Genomic DNA, 22,246 nt, shown 5'->3' with positions numbered 1-22,246 from the left:
CTTTTGGACTGTTGTAAAGAACAGATCTTTTTATTTTCTGTTGGGCTGTGGATTAAAATTACAATGGCTGCAGTTTGAAAGACATGTTCACTGGAACAGGATGAGAGATATATACAATGTTGCAGTCCTGGAACAGAGTGTGCCATGAGAGACAGATAGTGCCAGAAAGGAGTTCTGGACCAAGAGGGCTGCCTGGCAACAACGTTTTAATTGGCTCCTGGCCAAGTTTTGTGTGAGGGCAGTGCAGCTGAATAGCTCCTAGCCTGAACGGAACAAGACCTAAAACCTCTTTCCTCCGTGTGTGTAAGATTCCAGTAAGTCCACAATAATAGTTAGCTGGCTTTTTCTTCTCGTATCTCTATAACCTGCTCTCTCTCTGAAAACCCCTGTCAAGAGGCAAAGGGGAAACTCACTGTTAAGAGTCATTGAAAGGCAAGTGCTCAGCCAGTGAACTGAATACAGATGGTGCTGGAAGACCACCTCGTGTCATCAACAAGAGCTGAAAGGAATTTGGAAGGCATTGATCAAAATCAATCCATCGACTCCTGTACTCCGGAATTGGTGCTATTGAACTGTTTTATCCCACTCTTACAATCCATTTTTTTTGTGTCTTATGTGTCTTGTATGTGTGTATATAGGGATTTAGTAAGGGGTAGAGTTTAGGTTATAGAATTAGAAATTAGCAGTTCATATTTCTTTTGCCACTGGTTAAAGACAATTTGTTCACTAAACAGTTATTTACTTATTAAATTTACAAACCTGGTGCTCATAGTCTGTTAATCTAAATTAAACAGTTAAGTAGAATTGGGTCAATCTGGTGGTTTGATGTAACTTTTCACATTTGTTGCGGCTCAGGGAACAGTGGGGCTTGATATTACAGTGCACTATCCCCAGCGAGTCATGACATGCCAATATCAGGGAATGTAGTCAGTAAAAAGATTGAACAGAAAACTCTGTTATTTAGACTTCAGGAGGTTGTAGAATAACCTTTTTATCAGACCATGGTACAGGCTGTAATCTACTGAATATATTTAAATTAACAGGTAAGCTGCAGCAAATAAATACACAGAAATTTCTAGAAGTTAAAAGGCAGACACAAGCTATTCGGTTCAATCAGCCCATGTTAGAATTTACCTTCCACACATCTAAATGGCCCTAATCAAATTTATTCACACTGTTCCCATATATTTTATCCATTTTTTGTCAATCTAGCAATCTGACGTTTCATTATATATTTTCTGCCTCAACAATTATCCAGGAAGTAAATTCCACAGTTTCACAATCCTCTTTGTAAAGAAGTTTCTTTAGCTATTTTAAGAAAAAGTCTTTATTGATCAGAGGTTATCTTTATGTCCTATGCACTTGTACTTCCAACTCCCTCCGTTCATCCACAGGGCTGAACTTCTACGAATTAATTGCATCTCCTACTATGGTTTCTGAAAATTTTGACACCATTCTCTCTCAACCTATAACCAAATCATTCACTTAAGCAGTGAACAGAAGTGGCCCCAGATCCAAGCCTTGCAGGAAACAACTGACCATTTCCAACAATCTGGAAAAATGCCTTCAACTCTTACTCTTGTGTTTACTCCCTCCTAACCAATTATTAATCTAGTTTTCCATCCTCCTCCTAATTCTATGCTCCTTGATCTTCTGTGATATTGTGTTAAAGTGTTTCCTAAACTTGGGCAGAAATTTCCAGTCCTACCTGCCATGGGAATCGTCGAGGGTAGGATGGAAAATTTGACGGACCAGCAAAAGGCTCATTGACTTCGCAGTGGCTTGACCAAAAAATCCCGCCCCTAATATCCAATACATTCTTGCATTTCTGCCATCTTCCATGTCTGTTACTTCCCCAATTAATTTTAGGAGATTTGTCAAGCATGACTTCTAATATTTTCTCTTTATCTAGCTATATCGAAACTTCATCTTTAATTATAGACACCAAAATGTTCCTGGCTGCTAATGGTAAACTAACTGACCTATAATTGTCTGTATTAGCTCTGCCACCATCCTTTTCAAAAATGGTTGCTACACTGGCTTCTCTCTCAGCCTCTGGCACACATCTAACTCTCAACAGCCCTAATATATAATGATACATCAATTGTACAGTAACATTAAAAGACATTACAAACCCTCACAAATAACAAAATATAATAGACATGGCCGTGTGCTAATATGCTCAGTAAAACTGAATTCAAGCTTGACAGCTTCATGTTGGGAACCATTGCTTAACTCCCACAGAGGCTCCTACCTGTCTCTAGGGGCTTAGAAGAATTTCATAAGTGGGGGCATTCCTCCTTGAGACAACCTCCTAATATCCTTTCCAGTCCAACCAGAAACAAAGGAAGTCAAATTAAGTAACCCTCATAACTGCATCAGGCTGTCAAACAATTACTGTAATTCACACACTATATTCCTGTGCCTTGAGTCCACTAATCCTGATAATGTTGGCTCATTCACAGGACAGACTGTAAGACTTTACAGTATTTGGTTCAATGGAATCACTCTCACTCCGAGTCTGGAGGTTGAGGGTTCAAGTCCCAGTGCAGAAACTGAAGCACAAAAATCCAGGCTGACAACTCCCTTGCATTACTGAGGCAGTCTTTCTGATGAGAAGCTAAGCAAGGCCACATGTGCCTCCTCAGATAAATGTAAAAGATCCCATGATACTACTTAAATGCAGAGGAGTTCTCCCTTTTGTCTTGGCCAACATTAAGTCCTCAACCAAGATCACTGAAACAGAGATAAAAACAAAAACAAAAACAAAAAACTGTGAATGCTGGAAATCCAAAACAAAAACAGAATTACCTTGAAAAACTCAGCAGGTCTGGCAGCATCGGCGGAGAAGAAAAGAGTTGACGTTTCGAGTCCTCATGACCCTTCAACAGAACTGAGTAATATTAGGAGAGGGGTGAAATATAAGCATGCAAAAGATGCAACACCTGCCCCATCACTTCCTCTCTCCTCACTGTCCAAGGGCCCAAACACTCCTTTCAAGTGAAGCAGCATTTCACTTGCATTTCCCCTAACTTAGTCTACTGCATTCGTTGCTCCCAATGCGGTCTCCTCTACATTGGAGAGACCAAACGTAAACTGGGCGACCGCTTTGCAGAACACCTGCGGTCTGTCCGCAAGAAAGACCCAAACCTCCCTGTCGCTTGCCATTTTAACACTCCACCCTGCTCTCTTGCCCACGTCTGTCCTTGGCTTGCTGCATTGTTCCAGTGAAGCCCAACGCAAACTGGAGGAACAGCACCTCATCTTCCGACTAGGCACTTTACAGCCTTCCGGACTGAATATTGAATTCAACAACTTTAGATCTTGAACTCCCTGGTCCATCCCCACCCCCTTTCCGTTTCTTCCCCCTCCCTTTTGTTTTTTCCAATAATTTATACAGATTTTTCTTTTCCCACCTATTTCCATTATTTTTAAATCTATACCTTTAATGCCCTGTTAATCCTTCCACCCCACCCCCACTAGAGCTGTACCTTGAGTGTCCTGTCATCCATTCTTAATTAGCACATTCGTTTAGATAATATCACCACCTTCAACACCTCTTTGTTCCTTTGTCTGTGACATCTTTTATCTGCTCCTATCACTGCTTGCTTGTCCCTACAACCACACCGCCCCCCCCCCAACTTCTCTCCCCCCACCACCCCCACCTTAAATCAGCTTATATTTCACCCCACTCCTAATATTACTCAGTTCTGTTGAAGGGCCATGAGGACTCGAAACGTCAACTCTTTTCTTCTCCGCCGATGCTGCCAGACCTGCTGAGTTTTTCCAGGTAATTCTGTTTTTGTTTTATCCCTGAAACAGGTTGGCCGGTCATTATCACATTTGTGGGACCTTGCTCTGTGCAAATTAGGTGTCACATTTCCTATATTACACCAGTGATAACACTTCAAAAGTACTTTATTGCCCCTCCATATAATGTTTTGGGATGTCCTGAGGTTGTGACAGGTTCTATACAAATGCAAATCTTTCTTTTTCTTATACTGTATACTAAAATTGTTTTCACTCACCGCTCCTATAATAAAGCGAACAATTATCAGGAAGTGCTTCTGAAGTGTTCAACTAAGGGCCATTGCCGTTAAGAGCATTAATCTATTCAAGGCACCATGCCTGACTGCAGTGGTCTCTAAACATAATGTTTGTGGAAGTTGTACCAAATATTTAGAGTAGTTACACCTGCTTCCCCATTTAAGTGACCAATGGGTTTCCTAGTGATTAAAATCACAGAATCACAGAATTTTAACGGCACAGGAGGCTACCATTTGGCCCATTATGACTGCATCAGCTCTCCAAATGAACATTATGACCTAGTGCCATTGCCCTGCCTTTTCCCCATACCCTTGCACATTGTTTCTATTCAAATAATCACCTAATGCCCTCTTGAATGTCTCGATTGAATCTGCCTCCACCACACTTCCAGGCAGTGCATTCCAGACTTGAACAACTCGTTGTGTGAAAAAGTTTTTCTCATGTCACATTTGCTTCTTTTGCAAATTGCTTTAAATCTTGATCCTACTATAAGCGGGAACATCTTCTTCCCATCTTCTCTGTCCGGATTGCTCATGATTTTGAACATCTCTATCAAATCTCCTCTTAGCCTTCTTCTGTCCAAGGAGAATAATCCCAACCTCTTCAATCTATCCTCTTTGCTGAAGTTTCTCATCCCTGGAACCATTCTGTAAACCTCTTCTGTACTCTCTCCAATGTGTTCACATCCTTCCTATAGTGTGGCACCCAGAACTATAGACAATACTCCAGCTGAGGTCTTATGAGCATCTTATATGAATTCAGCATAACCTCCCTACTCTTGTATTCTATGTCCCTATTAATAAAGCCCAGGATACTATATGCTTTATTAGCTGCTCTCTCCACCTGTCCTGCCACCTTCAATGATCTATCCACATATACACCCAGGTCTTCTGCCCCTGCACCTCCTTCAAAATTTCACCCCTTGTTTTATATTGTCTGTCCATGTTCTTTCCACCAAAATGCATCACCTCACACTTCTCTGCATTGAACTTCATCTGCCACCCATCTGCCCGCTCCACCAACTTGTCTATGTCCTTTTGAAGTTCTACACTGTTCTTCTCGCAGTTCACAACACTCCCAAGCTTCATATCATCCGCAAACTTTGAAACTGTCCCTTGCACACCAAGATCTAGATCATTAATATATATCAAGAAAAGCAAGGGTCCCAATACTGACCCTTGGGGAACTCCACTACAAACCTTCCTCCAGCCCTAAAAATATCCATTGACCATTATTCTTTGCTTCCTATTTTACAGCCAATTTTGTATCCATGTTGCTACTGTCCTTTGTGTTCCATGAGCAATAACTTTTCTCACAAGTCTGTTGTGTGGCACTGTATAAAATTCCTTTTGAAAGTCCATGTATACCACACCAACAGCATTACCCTCATCAACCTTTTCTGTTACCTCTTCAAAAAAACTCCAGCAAGTTAGTTAAACATGATTTCCTCTTTAGAAATTCATGCTGGATCTTCCTTATCAACCCATACTTTTCCATGTGACTACTAATTCTATCCCGAATAAATGTTTCTAGAATCTTGCCAACCACTGAAGTTAAACTGACTGGTCTGTAATTGCTGGACTTATCCTTACAACCTTTTTTGAACAAGGGTGTAATGTTTGCAATTCTCCAGTTCTCTGGCACCTCCCGAGTCTAGGGAAGACTGAAAGATTATGGCCAGTGTCCCTGCAATTTCTACTCGCACTTCCTTCAATATCCTTGGATGCATCTCGTCTGGTCTCGGTGCCTTGTCAACTTTAAAGTACCGACAGTCTATTCAACACTTCCTCCTTATCAATTTTGAACCTTTCTAGTAACAGAGTTTCCTCGTCTGTCACCATGGCCTGGGTAGCACCTACCTCCTTGGCAAAGGCGGATGCAAAATATTCATTTAATACCTCAGCCATGGCCCCTTCGTCCACGTGTAAATTCCCTTTTAGGTTCCTAATCGGCCTTACTCCTCCTTTTACTACCTTTTTACTATTTATATGCCAAAAGGAGACTTTGGAATTCCCCTTTATGTTGGCTGCCAGTCTTTTCTCGTAATCCCTCTTCGCTTCTCTAATATGCTTTCTCACCTCCCCTCAACCTTCTGCATTCCTCTTGGTTCTCAGAATCACACAGTGCAGAAGAGGCCCTTCGGCCCATCGAGTCTGCACCGACACGTGAGAAATACCTGACCTACCTACCTACCTAATCCCATTTATCAGCACTTGGGCCCATAGCCAATTGTATTTTCTACCTGACACCTGTCATAAGCGATCAGTCACCTTGGGGAAGAGCAGTCGGAGAGGCGGACCTGCTGCTCGGACCCGGACCGCACTGAGCTCGTAAGGAGAGTGAAAAAAAATGCATTGTGACATCAAAGGAAAGAAACAATTTGATTGGTTGGAGAAGAAGCTGTTTGGTGAGTATTTGGTGAGTATCTAGTAAGTGTTTAAGGTTGATTCTATTCATAGGATTTAGAATAAAGTAAGAACTGTACTTTTTGGTAAGGTTGATTAAGTATGGCCAGCTAAATTAATTTTCTATAATAAAAGCAAAATGGACGCTGGAAACCTGAAACAAAAACAGAAAATGCTGGAAAAACTCAGCAGTTCTGACAAGCATCTGTGGAGAGAGAAACAGAGTTGAAGTTTCGAGTCCACATGACTTCTTCAGAGCTATAGAGAAGTAGAAATGTGATTAAATTTAAGCTGTTTAAGGAGGGTGGAGCAGGTGAAGCTGGATAGAAGGTCAGCGATAGGCAGGGCAAAGGAGAAATTGACAAAGATGCCATGAACATGGCTCAGAGTAAAGGGAAGACCTTTTAGAACAGAGATGAGGAGAAATTTCTTTAGCCAGAGAGTGGTGAATCTATGGAATTCATTGCCACAGAAGGCTGTGGAGGCCAGGTCATTGAGTGTATTTAAGACCGAGATAGATAGGTTCTTGATTGGTAAGGGGATCAAAGGTTACGGGGAGAAGGCGGGAGAATGAGGTTGAGAAACTTATCAGCCATGATTGAATGGCGGAGCAGACTCGATGGGCCGAATGGCCTAATTTCTGCTCCTATGTCTTATGGTCTTATGGTCTTATGGAACAAAAGGACAAAGGGAGTGTTAATGGTAGTGGTAAGGGCTAAAAAAGGTGCTGATAGTGGCATTAAGGAAAGAAAGCAGAATGTAATAATAGGACAAAGGTAAGCACTCTGAAAACAATAACATGAACAAGTAACTGATGGCCTTTGTGTGGGTGGGGTGGGGGTGGTGGCAGGGGAAAAAGAAGGAATTGAAAATGGGATAAAAGGGGGCGATATATAAGGGGGATAAAACAATGAATAAATGAATAAAAATAAATGGATAAAAAATATAGATGAATTTTGAACAAAGGGATAAAAAAGGGGTGTAGAAAGAGGAAAGAGTTCATGGTCTGAAGTTTTGAATTCAATGTTTAGTCCAGAAGGCTGTAAAGTGCCTAATCGGAAGATGAGGTGTTCCTCATGTTTGTGTTGGGCTTTAAATAATTTTCTACTTGGATAAAACAGTGAGAGTTCAGGAGATAAGACGGTGAGAGTTCAGGGAGATAAAACAGCGAGAGTTCAGGGGATAAAACAGTAAGAGTTCAGGGGATAAAACAGTGAGAGTTCAGGGGATAAAACAGTGAGAGTTCAGGAGATAAAACAATGAGAGTTCAGGGGATAAAACAGTGAGAGTTTAGGGAGATAAAACAGTGAGAGTTCAGGGGATAAAACAGTGTGAGTTCAGGGGATAAAACAGTGAGAGTTCAGGAGATAAAACAGTGAGAGTTCAGGAGATAAAACAGTGAGAGTTCAGGAGATAAAACAGTGAGAGTTCAGGAGATAAAACAGTGAGAGTTCAGGGGATAAAACAGTGAGAGTTCAGGAGATAAAACAATGAGAGTTCAGGAGATAAAACAGTGAGAGTTCAGGGGATAAAACAGTGAGAGTTCAGGAGATAAAACAATGAGAGTTCAGGAGATAAAACAGTGAGAGTTCAGGAGATAAAACAGTAAGAGTTCAGGGGATAAAACAGTGAGAGTTCAGGGGATAAAACAGTGAGAGTTCAGGGGATAAAACAGTGAGAGTTCAGGGGATAAAACAGTGAGAGTTCAGGGGATAAAACAGTGAGAGTTCAGGGAGATAAAACAGTGACAGTTCAGGGGATAAAACAGTGAGAGTTCAGGAGATAAAACAGTGAGAGTTCAGGAGATAAAACAGTGAGAGTTCAGGAGATAAAACAGTGAGAGTTCAGGGGATAAAACAGTGAGAGTTCAGGGGATAAAACAGTGAGAGTTCAGGGGATAAAACAGTGAGAGTTCAGGGGATAAAACAGTGAGGGTTCAGGGGATAAAACAGTGAGAGTTCAGGGGATAAAACAGTGAGAGTTCAGGGGATAAAACAGTGAGAGTTCAGGGAGATAAAACAGTGAGAGTTCAGGGAGATAAAACAGTGAGAGTTCAGGGGATAAAACAGTGAGAGTTCAGGGGATAAAACAGTGAGAGTTCAGGGGATAAAACAGTGAGAGTTCAGGGGATAAAACAGTGAGAGTTCAGGGGATAAAACAGTGAGAGTTCAGGAGATAAAACAGTGAGAGTTCAGGAGATAAAACAGTGAGAGTTCAGGGAGATAAAACAGTGAGAGTTCAGGGAGATAAAACAGTGAGAGTTCAGGGAGATAAAACAGTGAGAGTTCAGGGGATAAAACAGTGAGAGTTCAGGGGATAAAACAGTGAGAGTTCAGGGGATAAAACAGTGAGAGTTCAGGGGATAAAACAGTGAGAGTTCAGGAGATAAAACAGTGAGAGTTCAGGAGATAAAACAGTGAGAGTTCAGGAGATAAAACAGTGAGAGTTCAGGAGATAAAACAGTGAGAGTTCAGGGAGATAAAACAGTGAGAGTTCAGGAGATAAAACAGTGAGAGTTCAGGAGATAAGCCAGTGACAGTTCAGGAGATAAAACAGTGAGAGTTCAGGGGATAAAACCGCGAGAGTTCAGGGGATAAAACAGTGAGAGTTCAGGGAGATAAAACAGTGAGAGTTCAGGGGATAAAACAGTGAGAGTTCAGGAGATAAAACAGTGAGAGTTCAGGGAGATAAAACAGTGAGAGTTCAGGGGATAAAACAGTGAGAGTTCAGGGAGATAAAACAGTGAGAGTTCAGGGAGATAAAACAGTGAGAGTTCAGGGAGCTAAAACAGTGAGAGTTCAGGAGATAAAACAGTGAGAGTTCAGGGAGATAAAACAGTGAGAGTTCAGGAGATAAAACAGTGAGAGTTCAGGAGATAAAACAGTGAGAGTTCAGGAGATAAAACAGTGAGAGTTCAGGGGATAAAACAGTGAGAGTTCAGGGGATAAAACAGTGAGAGTTCAGGAGATAAAACAGTGAGAGTTCAGGAGATAAAACAGTGAGAGTTCAGGGGATAAAACAGTGAGAGGTCAGGAGATAAAACAGTGAGAGTTCAGGGGATAAGACAGTGAGAGTTCAGGGGATAAAACAGTGAGAGTTCAGGGGATAAAACAGTGAGAGTTCAGGGGATAAAACAGTGAGAGTTCAGGGAGATAAGACAGTGAGAGTTCAGGGAGATAAAACAGTGAGAGTTCAGGGAGATAAAACAGTGAGAGTTCAGGGGATAAAACAGTGAGAGTTCAGGGAGATAAGACAGTGAGAGTTCAGGGAGATAAAATAGCGGGAGTTCAGGGAGATAAAACAGTGAGAGTTCAGGAGATAAAACAGTGAGAGTTCAGGGGATAAGACAGTGAGAGTTCAGGGGATAAAACAGTGAGAGTTCAGGAGATAAAACAGCGAGAGTTCAGGGGATAAAACAGTGAGAGTTCAGGGGATAAAACAGTGAGAGTTCAGGGGATAAAACAGTGAGAGTTCAGGGGATAAAACAGTGAGAGTTCAGGGAGATAAAACAGTGAGAGTTCAGGAGATAAAAGGGCCGAGTGCAGAGACAGTTGGGAATTTAAAACAGCACAAGTACAGAAATGTAAATTTCTAAACAAGCACATGGAAAGTAAGAATTTATAGGCACAGGAGAGGGAGCTGATTTGTGAGTAAGGGTGAAGAATTTCTACTTTCTACTAATCTCCAGCTTATAGTTAATAGTACAAGAGTAAGGTTAAAGTAAGAAAGAATAACTAAAGTTTAAGCAAAAAAGGGGTTTAAAAGTTTAAGGCATGGCAGAACAGGTCAGCCAAGCAGAATGCCCATCCTGTGACATGTGGGGAGTTGTGGACCCAATCGTGACCCAGACGAGCCCATGTGTAGGAAGCGTCACCGGCTGCACAAGCTTCAGCTCCGTGTTTCAGAGCTTAATCAGCAGCTGGAGTCACTGAGGTGCATCTGTGAGGCAGAGAACTACGTGGATAGCACGTTCAGAGAGGTGGTCACACCACAAGTTCGGGGCAAGCAGGCAGATAGGGAATGGGTAACCGCTAGGCAGTCCAAGAGAAACAGGCAGGTAGTGCAGGATTCCCCAGAGGTCCCGCTCACTGACTGGTTTTCCATTCTGGATATCGGTGAGGGTGATGGATCCTTGGAGGAGTGCAACAAAACCCAAGCCCGTGACACCACAAGTGGCCCAGCTGCACAGGAGTGGGGCGGGAGCAGAAGAGCGGAAGGGCAGTACTGATAGGGGATTTTTAGTTAGGGGAGCAGACAGGCATTTCTGCAGCCGTCAATTCCAGGGTGGTTTGTAGCCTCCCTGGTGCTAGGGTCAAGCGTGTCACAGAATGGCTGCAGGGCATTCTTGTGGGGGAGGGTGAACTGCCAGAGGTCATGGTTGGCATTGGTACTAATTGGGGGGGGATGTGGTTCTGCAATCGAAATTTAGGGAGCTAGGCAGAAAATCAGACAGCAGGACCTCCAAAGTAGCAATCTCCGGAGTACTGCCAGTGCCTTGTGCAATTGAGTACAGAAATAGGACGATAAAACAGATGAATGCATGGCTGGAAAGATGGTGCAGGAGGGAGGGCTTTAGGTTCCTGGGACACTGGGACTGGTTCTGCGGGAGATGGCACCTGTACAAGCCGGACGGGTTGCATCTGAACAGAGCCGGGACTGAGTTCCTTGTGGATTGTTTTGCTAGTGCTGTTCGGAAGGGTTTAAACGAACTCAGCTGGGGTGTGGGAACCAGGAGAGAATATTATAAAGTAATACCAGGGTGCAGTGAATGTTGGGAGAGGCAGATAGCACTAAAATAGTTAATAGATGGAGTCGAAATAAGTTAATAGATGGAGTCGGAGTAAGGGAGCAAGTAATGAAATCTAAATCAGGGTTACACTGCATGTATGTGAATGCATAGAGTATAGTTAATAAAATTGGGGAGTTACAGGCACAGATTGCCTTGTGGGATTATGATGTTCTGGTGATTACGGAGGCCTGGCTTAAGGAAGGGCAGATCTGGGTGCTAAATATTCCTGGTTACAAAGTGTTCAGAAAAGATAGGAAAGGGAAAAAAGGAGGAGGGGTGGCATTTTTGGTTAAGGAGAGAATTGCAGTACTGGAGAAAGAGGATGTGTCAGAGGATTCAAGGACAGATCCAATTTGGCTAGAGCTAAGGAATAGGAAGGATGAAATTACATTGCTTGGTGTAATATATAGTCCACCATACAGCGGTATAAGGATATAGAGGAACAAATCTGCAAGGAAATTACAGACAGGTGCAAACGTTATATAGTACTTATAATGGGGGATTTTAATTACTGGGATAGTGGTACTGTAAGGGGCAGTGAGGGACAAGCGTTCCTAGATTGTGTTCAGGAGAATTTCCTACAGCAGTATATGCCCAGTCTAACAGGAAAGAAGGCACTGCTAGACCTGGTTCTTGGGAATGAGGTGGGCCAAGTAGATCAAGTGACAGTTGGGGTGGGGGAGGACATTTAGGGGACAGTGATCAATGTATCATAAGGTTTAGGATGATATTGGTCAATCCAGAGTAAGAATAATCAAATGGCGGAGAGTGGACTTCAATAGGGCAAGGACAGAGCTGGGCCGGATAGACTGGAACCAAAGGTTGGCAGGAAACACAGTAGCTGAACAATGGGCTACCTTCAAATAGGAGATGGATTGGGCACAGTCAAGCTAAATTCCCTTAAAGGGAAGGGTAGGACAAACAAATCCAAAGCTCCCTGGATGACAAAGGAGATAGAAGTTAAAGAAGAAAAAATGTGCTTACGACAGGTGTCAGGTAGCAAATACAATTGAGAACCAAGCTGAATACAGAAGGTTCAGAAGGGATGTGAAAAAGCAAATATGAGAAGCAAAGAAGGATTATGAAAAAAAGAGCGGCAGCTAACATAAAAGGAAATCCTGAAGTATTCTATAAGCACATCTATAAGCAATAGTAAAAGGGTGGTAGTAGGAAGAGTAGGGCCGATTAGGGACCAAAAAGGCAATTTACACAGAGGCAAGAGGCATGGCTGAGGTGTTAAATTAATACTTTGCATCTGTCCTTACCAACAAGGTAGATGCTGCCCAGGCCATGGGGACAGAGGAGGAAACTCAGTTACTAGAAGGGTTTAAAATTGATAAGGAGGAGATATTGGATAAGCTGTCGGCTGATAAGGCACCGGGACTAGATGAGATGCATCCAAGAATATTGAAGGAAGTGAGAGAGGAAATTGCAGAGGAACTGGCAATAATCTTTCAATGTTGAAAGATTTCAGTGTTGTAATAATCTTTCAATGTTCCCTGGATTTGGGGGAGGTGCCAGAGGACTGGAAAAATGCAAGCATTACGCCCTTGTTCAAAAAAGGTTGTAAAGATCTGCCCTGCAATTACAGACCAGTAAGTTTAACTTTGGTGGTGGGGAAACTTCTAGAAACAATTATTTGGGATAGAATTAATAGCCACATGAGAAAATGTGGATTGGTTCGGAAGAGTCAGAATGGATTTGTTAAAGGAAAATCGTGTCTTACTAACTTGGAGTTTTTTGAAGAGGTAACAGAGATGGTTGATGAGGGCAAGGCCGTTGACATGGTGTATAAGGACTTCCAAAGGCGTTCGACACAGTGCCACTCAACAGACTTGAGGAAAGTTATAGGTCATGGAATAAAAGGGACAGTAGCAATGTGGATACAAAATTGGCTGAGAGATAGGAAACAGAAAGTATGGTTAATGGGTATTTTTTTGGGCTGGAAGAAGGTTTGTAGTGGAGTTCCCCGAGGGTCGGTCTTGGGAACCTTGCTTTTCCTGATATACATAAATGATCTAGATCTTAGTATGCAGGGGAAAATTTCAAAGTTTGCGGACGTCACAAAACTTGGGAGAATTGTAAATTTTGAGGAGGATAGTGTAGAACTTCAAAAGGACATTGACACATTGGTGGAGTGGGCAAATAGGTGGCAGATAAAGTTCAATGCAGAAAAGTGTGAGGTGATGCACTTTGGTACAAAGAACATGGAATGACAGTACAAAATAAAGGATACTATTCTAAAGGGCGTGCAGGAGCAGAGGGACCTGGGTGTATATGTACATAAGTCGTTAAAGGTTGCAGGACAGGTAAGAGAGCTGTTTATAAAGCATACAATATTCTAGGCTTCATTAATAAGGGCATAGGGAGGTTTTGATGAACTTATATAAGACACTGGTTAGTCCTCAGCTGGAGTATTGTGTACAGTTCTGGGCACCACACTATAGGAAGGATGTGAACACATTGGAAAGAGTGCAGAAGAAGTTTACAAGAATGGTTCCAGGGATGAGACACTTCAGTTATGAGGAAAGATTGGAGAAGTTGTGACTGTTTTCCTTGGAGAGGAGAAGGCTAAGAGGAGACTTGATAGTTTTCAAAATCATGAGGGGTCTGGATAGAGTAGATAGGGAGAAACTGTTCCCGCTTATAAATGGATCGAGAACCAGAGGGCACAGTTTTGAAGTGTTTTGCAAAAGAAGCAAATGCGAGGTGAGAAAAAACTTTTTCACACAATGAGTAGCTAGGGTTTGGAATGCACTGCCTGGAAGTGTCGTGGAGGCAGGTTTGATTGAGGCACTCAAGAGGACATTGGATGATTATTTTAAAAAAAACAATGTGCAGGGTTACAGGGAAAAGGCAGGAGATTGGCACTAAATTAAAATGCTCAGAGTGCTGGTGCAGACACGATGGGCTGAATGACTTCCTTCTGCACCATAACAATTCTGTGATTCTTTATCTTAATTTCTATCTAATTTTTCATCCAGGGAGCTCTGGATTTGTTTGCCCTATATTTCCCTTTCGATGGAATATGCCTTGACTGTGCCCGAACCAATTCTTTTTTTGAAGGTAGTCCATTGTTCAGTTACAGTTGTTCCTGTAAATCTTTCATTCCAATCCATCTGGCCCAGCTCCATTCTTGCCCCATCAAAGTCAGCTCTTGTCCAGTTAATTATTCTTACTCTGGATTGCCTATCGTTCTTTTCTATCATCATCCTAAAACATACAATATAATGGTCACTGTCTCCTAAATGTTCCCCCGCTGACACTTGATCTAATTGGCCCACCTCATTTCCAAGAACCAGGTCCAACAATGTGTCTTTTCTTGTTGGATTGGACACAAACTGCTGTAGAAAATTTTCCTGAACACAATCTAGGAACTTTTGCCCCCACTACCACTGTCCCGGTCTACATTTAGGTAATTAAAGTCCCCTATTATAACTACTCTATAATGCTTGCATCTCTGTAATTTCCCTGCAGGTTTGTTCTTCTACGTCCTTCTCACTATTTGGCGGTTTATAGACTGCACCAAGCAATGTCATTGTACCCTTTTTGTTCTTTAGCTCTGGCCAAATTGATTCTGTCCTTGAATCCTCTGGGACATTCTCTTTCTCCAGAACTGCAATGCTCTCCATAACTAATACTGTCACCCCTCCTCCTTTCCTATCTTTTCTGAACACCTTGTACCCGGGAATATTTAACACCCAGTCCTGCCCTTCCTTCAGCTAGGTCTCTGTTACGGCCACAACATCATATTTCTACATGGCAACCTGCACCTGTAACTCGCCAGTCTTATTTACTATACTCCATGCATTCACATACATGCACAGTACCCCTGATTTAGATTTTGTTACTTCCTCCCTCACCCCGACTTCACCTATTAACTTACTATTCTCTATTCTTGTGTTATCTGTCTCTCCCAGTATTTTGTGCACTCCTCATTCCTCTCTAATATTTTCTCTTGGTTCCCACACCCCTGCCGAGCTAGTTTAAAGCCCTCTCAACAGCACTAGCAAAACGCCCCACAAGGAACTCAGTCCCAGCTCTGTTCAGGTGCAACCCGTCCAGCTTGTACAGGTGCCATCTCCCTCAGAGCCAGTTCCAGTGTCCCAGGAATCTAAAGCCCTCCCTCCTGCATTTTTCCATCCACACGCTCATCTGCCTTGTCCTCCTATTTCTGTACTCATTGGCATGTGGCAGTGGAAGTAATCTGGAAATTACTACATTTGAGGTCCTGCTTGCTAGTTTTCTACCTAGCTACCTGTTGGATCCTGTATCCTAGTTTGTTGGGACTAAAGGATCTGGGTTGCACGCTTGTTTCAAGGTGACTGAGTTGGTACCATAGACAGAGAAGATCAGTAGATCGCTCTTAGAAGAAACACATTCTGTTTACAAAAGGTACTCAGCAGCTACACTTGTGTGCTTACAACTCAAAACTCTGTCTTTACACTTCAGGTTCTAACTCAAGGCTACTGACCACAGAGGTAGCCCGTGCTACTCTGCTACTGGATACCAAGATCATGTGATCTTCCATTACAACATTTGTCTTAAAGTTATATTACACATTAGATTATTACATTCCCTAAATTCTGATTACAGGACCACATCCCCCTTCCCAGCTAAATCATTAGTACCAATGTGGACCATGATCTCTGGCTGATCACCCTCCCCCAGAAGAATGTCCTGCAGCCGCTCTGTGACATCATTGACCCTGGCACCAGGGAGTCAACATACCATCCTGGAATCGCGTCTACATACACATAAACGCCTGTCTATTCCCATACCCAATGAATCCCCTATCACTACAGCTCTTCTTTTCTTCTTCCTCCCCTCCTGTACAGCTGAGCTGCTTGTGGTGCCACAAATTTGGTTCTGACTGCACTCCTCTGAGGAGCCAGCACCCTCACCGGCTTCCAAAACGGAAAACCGATTTGATAGTCTGAGCCCAGGGGACTCCTGCACTACCTGCCTACTTCTCTCGGGCTGCCTGGCGGTCACCCATTCTCTTTCTGTCTCCAGGCCCTTAAGCTGTGGTGTGCCCACCTCTCTGAACGTGCTATCCACGTAGCTCTCAGCCTCGCAGATGCGCCACAGTGACTGCAGCCGCTGCTCGAGCTCTGAAACCTGGAGCTGAAGTTTCTGCAGCTGGTAGCACTTCCTGCACGTGGTCGCCTAGGACACCGGCAGTGCCCATGACTTTGCACATATCACAGGACACGCATTCCACTCGACTGAGCTGCCCTGCATTGTCTTAACTCTACTTCCCTTAGGTTAACTTTATTCTACTTTGGATTATTTATATTACTTTATTATATTGGCCCTAAGTTTCCCTTATTCCTCGCACTTCTCAGTTAAATCCAGGTATAGCTACTTGTTTAAAAATATTACACTTTTCTAATTTACTCAGCAGGTCTTACTTACCAAGGCCGAGGAAAGATAGAAAAAGGAGTACATCCTCCCTCCTCCCCAAACTCCCTCAGTCACCAAACTCCAACTGAAGCACTTCACCTTAGCCAAAAACAGCACTCCAGTGCAAAGTCAGCACTATAAGATAGCCTACTTTTATACTCTCTGAATCTAGCCTCTGAAAACCTAATTAAGCCATTTATCTAAATAACTAGTTGTAGCTGCAAGCAGAGCCTGTATGAGCCCTGTATTGCAGAGCCTGTATGAGCCCTGTTTTGCAGAGTCTGTATGAGCCCTGTTTTGCAGAGCTTGTATGAGCCCTGTTTTGCAGAGTCTGTATGAGCCCTGTTTTGCAGAGCCTGTATGAGCCCTGTTTTGCAGAGTCTGTATGAGCCCTGTTTTGCAGAGCCTGTATGAGCCCTGTTTTGCAGAGTCTGTATGAGCCCTGTTTTGCAGAGTCTGTATGAGCCCTGTTTTGCAGTGTCTGTATGAGCCCTGTTTTGCAGAGTCTGTATGAGCCCTGTTTTGCAGAGTCTGTATGAGCCCTGTTTTAAGGCTGGACTAAAACTCACCTTCCTCCAGCCCTAATAGCAACTTTTAGTTAATTGCTAAATTAAAGAAAGACTAGGCTTTAGATAGAATTTAATCCTTAATTTAACCCTTAAACTCCCTCAGTCACCAAACTCCAACTGAAGCACTCTACTGCAGCCCAAAACAGCACTCCAGTGCATGATTAGAATAGTGAGTGATATTCCTGCTGAAACACAATCAGTTGTTTGAACTTGGAAACTATCCCATCCGAACCCAACTCCAACTTGTCCCTATATTTGCACAGAAGCACTTCCAGTAGAAGATCGCTGGAGAGCTCGCAGGAGCTCTGTCTAGCCAAAGAAAACACAGAATTTCTCCAATTGCCACTGGCATTAATTTGGACCATTCTGGTCAATGTGCCTCTACTCACTAAGTGAGCAGAGTACTGATCCAATGACACCTATGTGTCACTTGAAAACCAGCCATCAATCCACTTCAGGGTGAGCATGAATTGACACACACCTAGGCCTGTGAAATTGGCAGCATCTTCTAGAGTTAGCTTATCTCCCACGCCCAGGAAATAAAATCTGAGAAGTAAACATAATGATCAGGAGCCTGTACCTCAATAGAAGCTTAAAAAATGAAAAAAAAGACTGCAAAGTAGCAAACTTCATAAACCATTTACCTGCTTCCTGATGTCACCAGCTTTAGGCGGGTGATGCTTTTCCAACCAATCCAAACGGAGGTCATTGAAGTAACTTTGAACTCTGGATTTGAGAGACTCATACTGCCAGATGGCTGCCACCCCGAATGAGGATCCTGTGAACTACACGAGTCAGTGTTTAGTGTCCAGCTGATATTTCAGTTTAATACATAGCATTTGTATTTAATAATAGCACTACTGCTAGATTTGCATGGTCTTCTCTCCCGCCTTGCTCAACCTTAATGCTGTCCTGTCAAAGGACAAGGTCAATAGTGCAATCTACTGGGTAAAAGAGCACGGCCCATAATATATGATGCAGGGTAAACAGACCAAGATGCACAGAGCAGGATGTCTGGCAAAGGGCCCAGGTCTATAGTGAAACATCAGTTAAAAAAAAGGCTCACAGTGCAAGGCACCAGCTGCAAGGCCATTGTATAAGATATTACTAGGGTTCAACAGGAGAGGAGCTGAGATCAGTCTACATGCCCCCTGCCTCCTGATGATCAATGAAAGTGCATGGCTACCACCCACTAAGGATTTTTTCAATCTTCCACCCAGAACATTCCAACTGCCATTCCATCCTCAACCATCCCACATAGATGATTTTGGCATTCAAAGCTCACATGAGGATATACAGAACTGAACATTTTCATTCGAGAATATAAACATATAAATAAAAATATGCAACATACATAACAGCTATGTGAATCAGAAAAAGGCCATTAGACCCTACAGACAAGGAGGGTTGAGAGCAATGCGCTGACTGGTCTGACCTCCATCAGGGCTGCAACACCAGATGAACAAAGGGACTTGGAATCTACATGTATAAATTAGAAGAATGTTTGCACGTAGACAAATTGCTCAAACAGACTAATGCAACCCTGTGCTTCATTACAATCACAGAATCACACAGTGCAGAAGAGGCCCTTCGGCTCATCGAGTCTGCACCAACACGTGAGAAACACCTGACCTACCTAATCCCATTTACCAGCACTTGGCCCATAGCCTTGAATGTTATGACGTGCCACGTGCTCATCCAGGTACTTTTTAAAGGATGTGAGGCAACCCGCCTCCACCACCCTCCCAGGCAGCGCATTCCAGGCCGTCACCACCCTCTGAGTAAAAAGGTTTTCCCTCACATCCCCCCCTAAACCTCCTGTCCCTCACTTGAACTTATGTCCCCTCGTGACTGACCCTTCAACTAAGGGGAACAGCTGCTCCCTATCCCCCCGTCCATGCCCCTCATAATCTTGTACACTTCGATCAGGTCACCCCTCAGTCTTCTCTGCACCAACGGAAACAACCCAAGTCTATCCAACCTCTCTTCATAACTTAAATGTTTCATCCCAGGCAACATCCTGGTGAATCTCCTTTGCACCCCCTCCAGTACAATCACATCCTTCTTATAATGTGGCGACCAGAACTGCACACAGTACTCCAGCTGTGGCCTCACCAAGGTTCTATACAACTCCAACATGATCTCCCTACTTTTGTAATCTATGCCTCGATTGATAAAGGCAAATGTCCATATGCCTTTTTCACCACCCCACTAACATGCCCCTCTACCTTCAGAGATCCATGGACACACATGCCAAGGTCCCTTTGTTCCTCAGCACTTCCTAGTGTCATGCTATTCATTGAATACTTCCTTGTCAAATTACTCCTTCCTAAGTGTATCACCTCACACTTTTCAGGGTTAAATTTCATCTGCCACTTATCTGCCCATTTGACCATCCCGACTATATTTTCCTGTAGCCCAAGACACTCAACCTCACTGTTAACCACCCAGCTAATCTTTGTCATCCGCAAACTTACTAATCCTACCCCACACATAGTCATCTATGTCGTTTATATAAATGATAAATAATAGGGGACCTAGCATAAGATCCCTGTGGTACGCCACTGGACACTGGCTTCCAGTCACTAAAGAATCCTTCTGTCATCACCCTCTGTCTCCTACAACTAAGTCAATTTTGAATCCACCTTATTAAATTATCCTGTATCCCATGTGCATTTGCCTTTTTTATAAGTTTCCCATGTGGTACCTAGTTTTCTGAAATCCATATAAACTACATCAACTACACTACCCTCATCTACACACCTGGTCACCTCCTCAAAAAATTCAATCAAATTTGTTAGGCATGACCTCCCTCTGACAAAGCCATGCTGACTATCCCTGATCAAACCTTGCCTCTTCAAGTGGAGACAGATTCTCTCCTTCAGAATTTTCTCCAATAGTTTCCCTACCACTGACGTGAGACTCACTGGTCTGTAGTTCCCTGGCTTATCTCTACAATCCTTCTTAAATAGCGGAACCACATTAGCTGTTCTCCAGTCTTTTGGCACCTCCCCCGTGGCCAGAGAGGAATTAAAAATTTGGGTCAGAGCCCCTGCGATCTCCTCCCTTGCCTTCCTCAGCAGTCTGGGACACAAATCATCCGGACCTGGAGGTTTGTCCACTTTTAAGCCTGCCAACACCTTCAATACCTTGTCACTTCCTATATCAATGGTGACAGAATATGAAATTAAGGAAGTAGCACTGATATGGGATAGCATGTAGATTCATTTGGAGTAGTTTTTGGCCATGTTAAAAAGTAGATACTGCTCTGGAGAAAGTCCACACTAATTCCCTAGGATACAATTTAATTTGAAGGGACTGAATTATGTTGAAAGACTGAATAAACATGTTATATTCCCTGAGGATGAGTTGCTAAGGAGTGATCTGATTGAGGTGTGTAGAATAAAGCAGAACGATAAGCTAGATAGGATTCAGCTCTTCCCTCCAAGACAAGGGGACATTCTAGGATTTGAGTTAAACTGGTTGAAAATCTGGGAAAATCTTCTGCACACAAGTTCTGAGAGAATGTGGAATGCACTATTCCAGAAGGTTGCAGGCACAGAATCCAGAAAGGTGTGTAAAAGGAAAATTTGAAAAGTAAAGATTTGGGGAATTTGGATTGAAGACATGGAGCTGTCAGGGCCAAAAATACTGTGGAGCAGCCTCACTAGGTTCATTGGCTGACGCGTGTTCCTATATAAAATTGACTTCAGCATCACAGGTTATGGAGAGGAAATGAACAACCAGATTCCTGTTCCTGATCAATGTGCAGTAACATTACATTTTAATATGCTGGAAGACAAGATCATCTAATGTCATCTAATGTGCCTAATGACACACACAGTCCAGACTGTAAGGGGGAAGGTGGTGGTGTCGTGGTATTGTCACTGGACTGGTAATCCAGAGACCCAGGGTAATGCTTTGGGGACCCAGGTTCGAATCCCACCATGACAGATGGTGGAATTTGAGATCAAAAAAAATCTGGAATTAAAAGTCTGATGATGACCATGAAATCATTGTTGATAAAAACCCATCTGGTTCACGAATGTACTTGAGGAAAGGAAATCTGCTGTTCTTACCTGGTCTGGCCTACATGTGACTCCAGACCCACAGAAATTTTGGTGACTCTTAAATGCTCTCTGAACAAGGGCAATTAGGAATGGGCAATAAATGCTGGCCTAGCCAGCAACGCCTACATCCCATGAATGAATCAAATAAACAAAAAAAACTCACATACCAAGAATGACCACTCAGGAGAGGTAACAGAGGGTAGCCAACACCTGGAACAACAGCTCAATATTCCTCAGAGTCTTCAGAAGAGGAGGAAATAACTTCATCTTCAATGCCAACTTACCCCTATAGTAAACAGAAAGGGTTTGACAAGCTTTCTGAATGAGTGCACTGATGTTTTAGATAAGACAGGTTCATCCAGCAGTGGGGTCAAGCTGCTTTTGCTTGTCTGATTCACACGCGAGGCCAAGTCCTTCAGAGCCTTTTCATCTGGCTCTACTTTACAAGGTTCATTTTTTTTTGGTGCTTTTCTAAACCCACGTCTGGATTCCTTATAGAAAAATAACCTGCAAGAAAGAGGTTTACATTGTTTAAAGGTACTTCAAAAAAGTTCACTGCACAAATGAATACACCAAGCACAGCGCTGCACGTGTCAGCACCAAGCACTGGTCTGGAGATGAGGTGCTGCCAGGACTAAAGAGCTATGCCTGGCCAGCACACGGTCCAAGTTTATCGCAGATATTAGCCTGCTGAAATACAGAGCAGATATCTACTGATGAAAACATTTAAAATGAGCCTGCCTCATGTATACATATTGGAATAGGATATTTAGTCTCCAAATTCCCCAAAAAGATCCCACTGCTCTTTAAAGTAGTGAAATGTTTTATCAATGTGTACTGTGTGAGGTAAAGACAAATCTCTTGCTCCCTTATTCCCATTCACCAAACAGGAGGTTTAACTCCAGAGATCCAGATTTGTACTGAGTCCCACATTCTCTCCAGTTAGTGGATCATTCACTG

The 22,246-nt window shown here is 43.0% G+C and overlaps 1 protein-coding gene across 2 annotated transcripts in view; it reads right to left on the bottom strand.

The window, feature by feature from the left end:
* parlb (presenilin associated, rhomboid-like b) overlaps positions 1–21,981 on the bottom strand; it is a 42,219-nt gene extending 20,238 nt beyond the window's left edge. Inside the window, exons 1-2 of one of the 2 annotated variants that reach the window (XM_078563418.1) lie at positions 21,571–21,981; positions 17,861–18,001 (exon numbers count right to left, since the gene is read on the bottom strand). The gene's annotated coding sequence lies outside the window, so the exon portion shown is untranslated. Of the gene's footprint in view, positions 1–17,860; positions 18,002–21,570 lie in introns of those variants that run through there. The other variant, XM_078563417.1, reaches the window with a different exon arrangement.
* Positions 21,982–22,246: the final 265 nt, after the last annotated feature.

This window comes from Cetorhinus maximus, chromosome 19 (assembly GCF_964194155.1).
Source record: "Cetorhinus maximus chromosome 19, sCetMax3.hap1.1, whole genome shotgun sequence".
In the NCBI taxonomy this organism is placed as follows: domain Eukaryota; kingdom Metazoa; phylum Chordata; class Chondrichthyes; order Lamniformes; family Cetorhinidae; genus Cetorhinus; species Cetorhinus maximus.
Note: the sequence above shows the minus strand (reverse complement) of the source record. Positions and strands in the feature narration are given on the sequence as shown.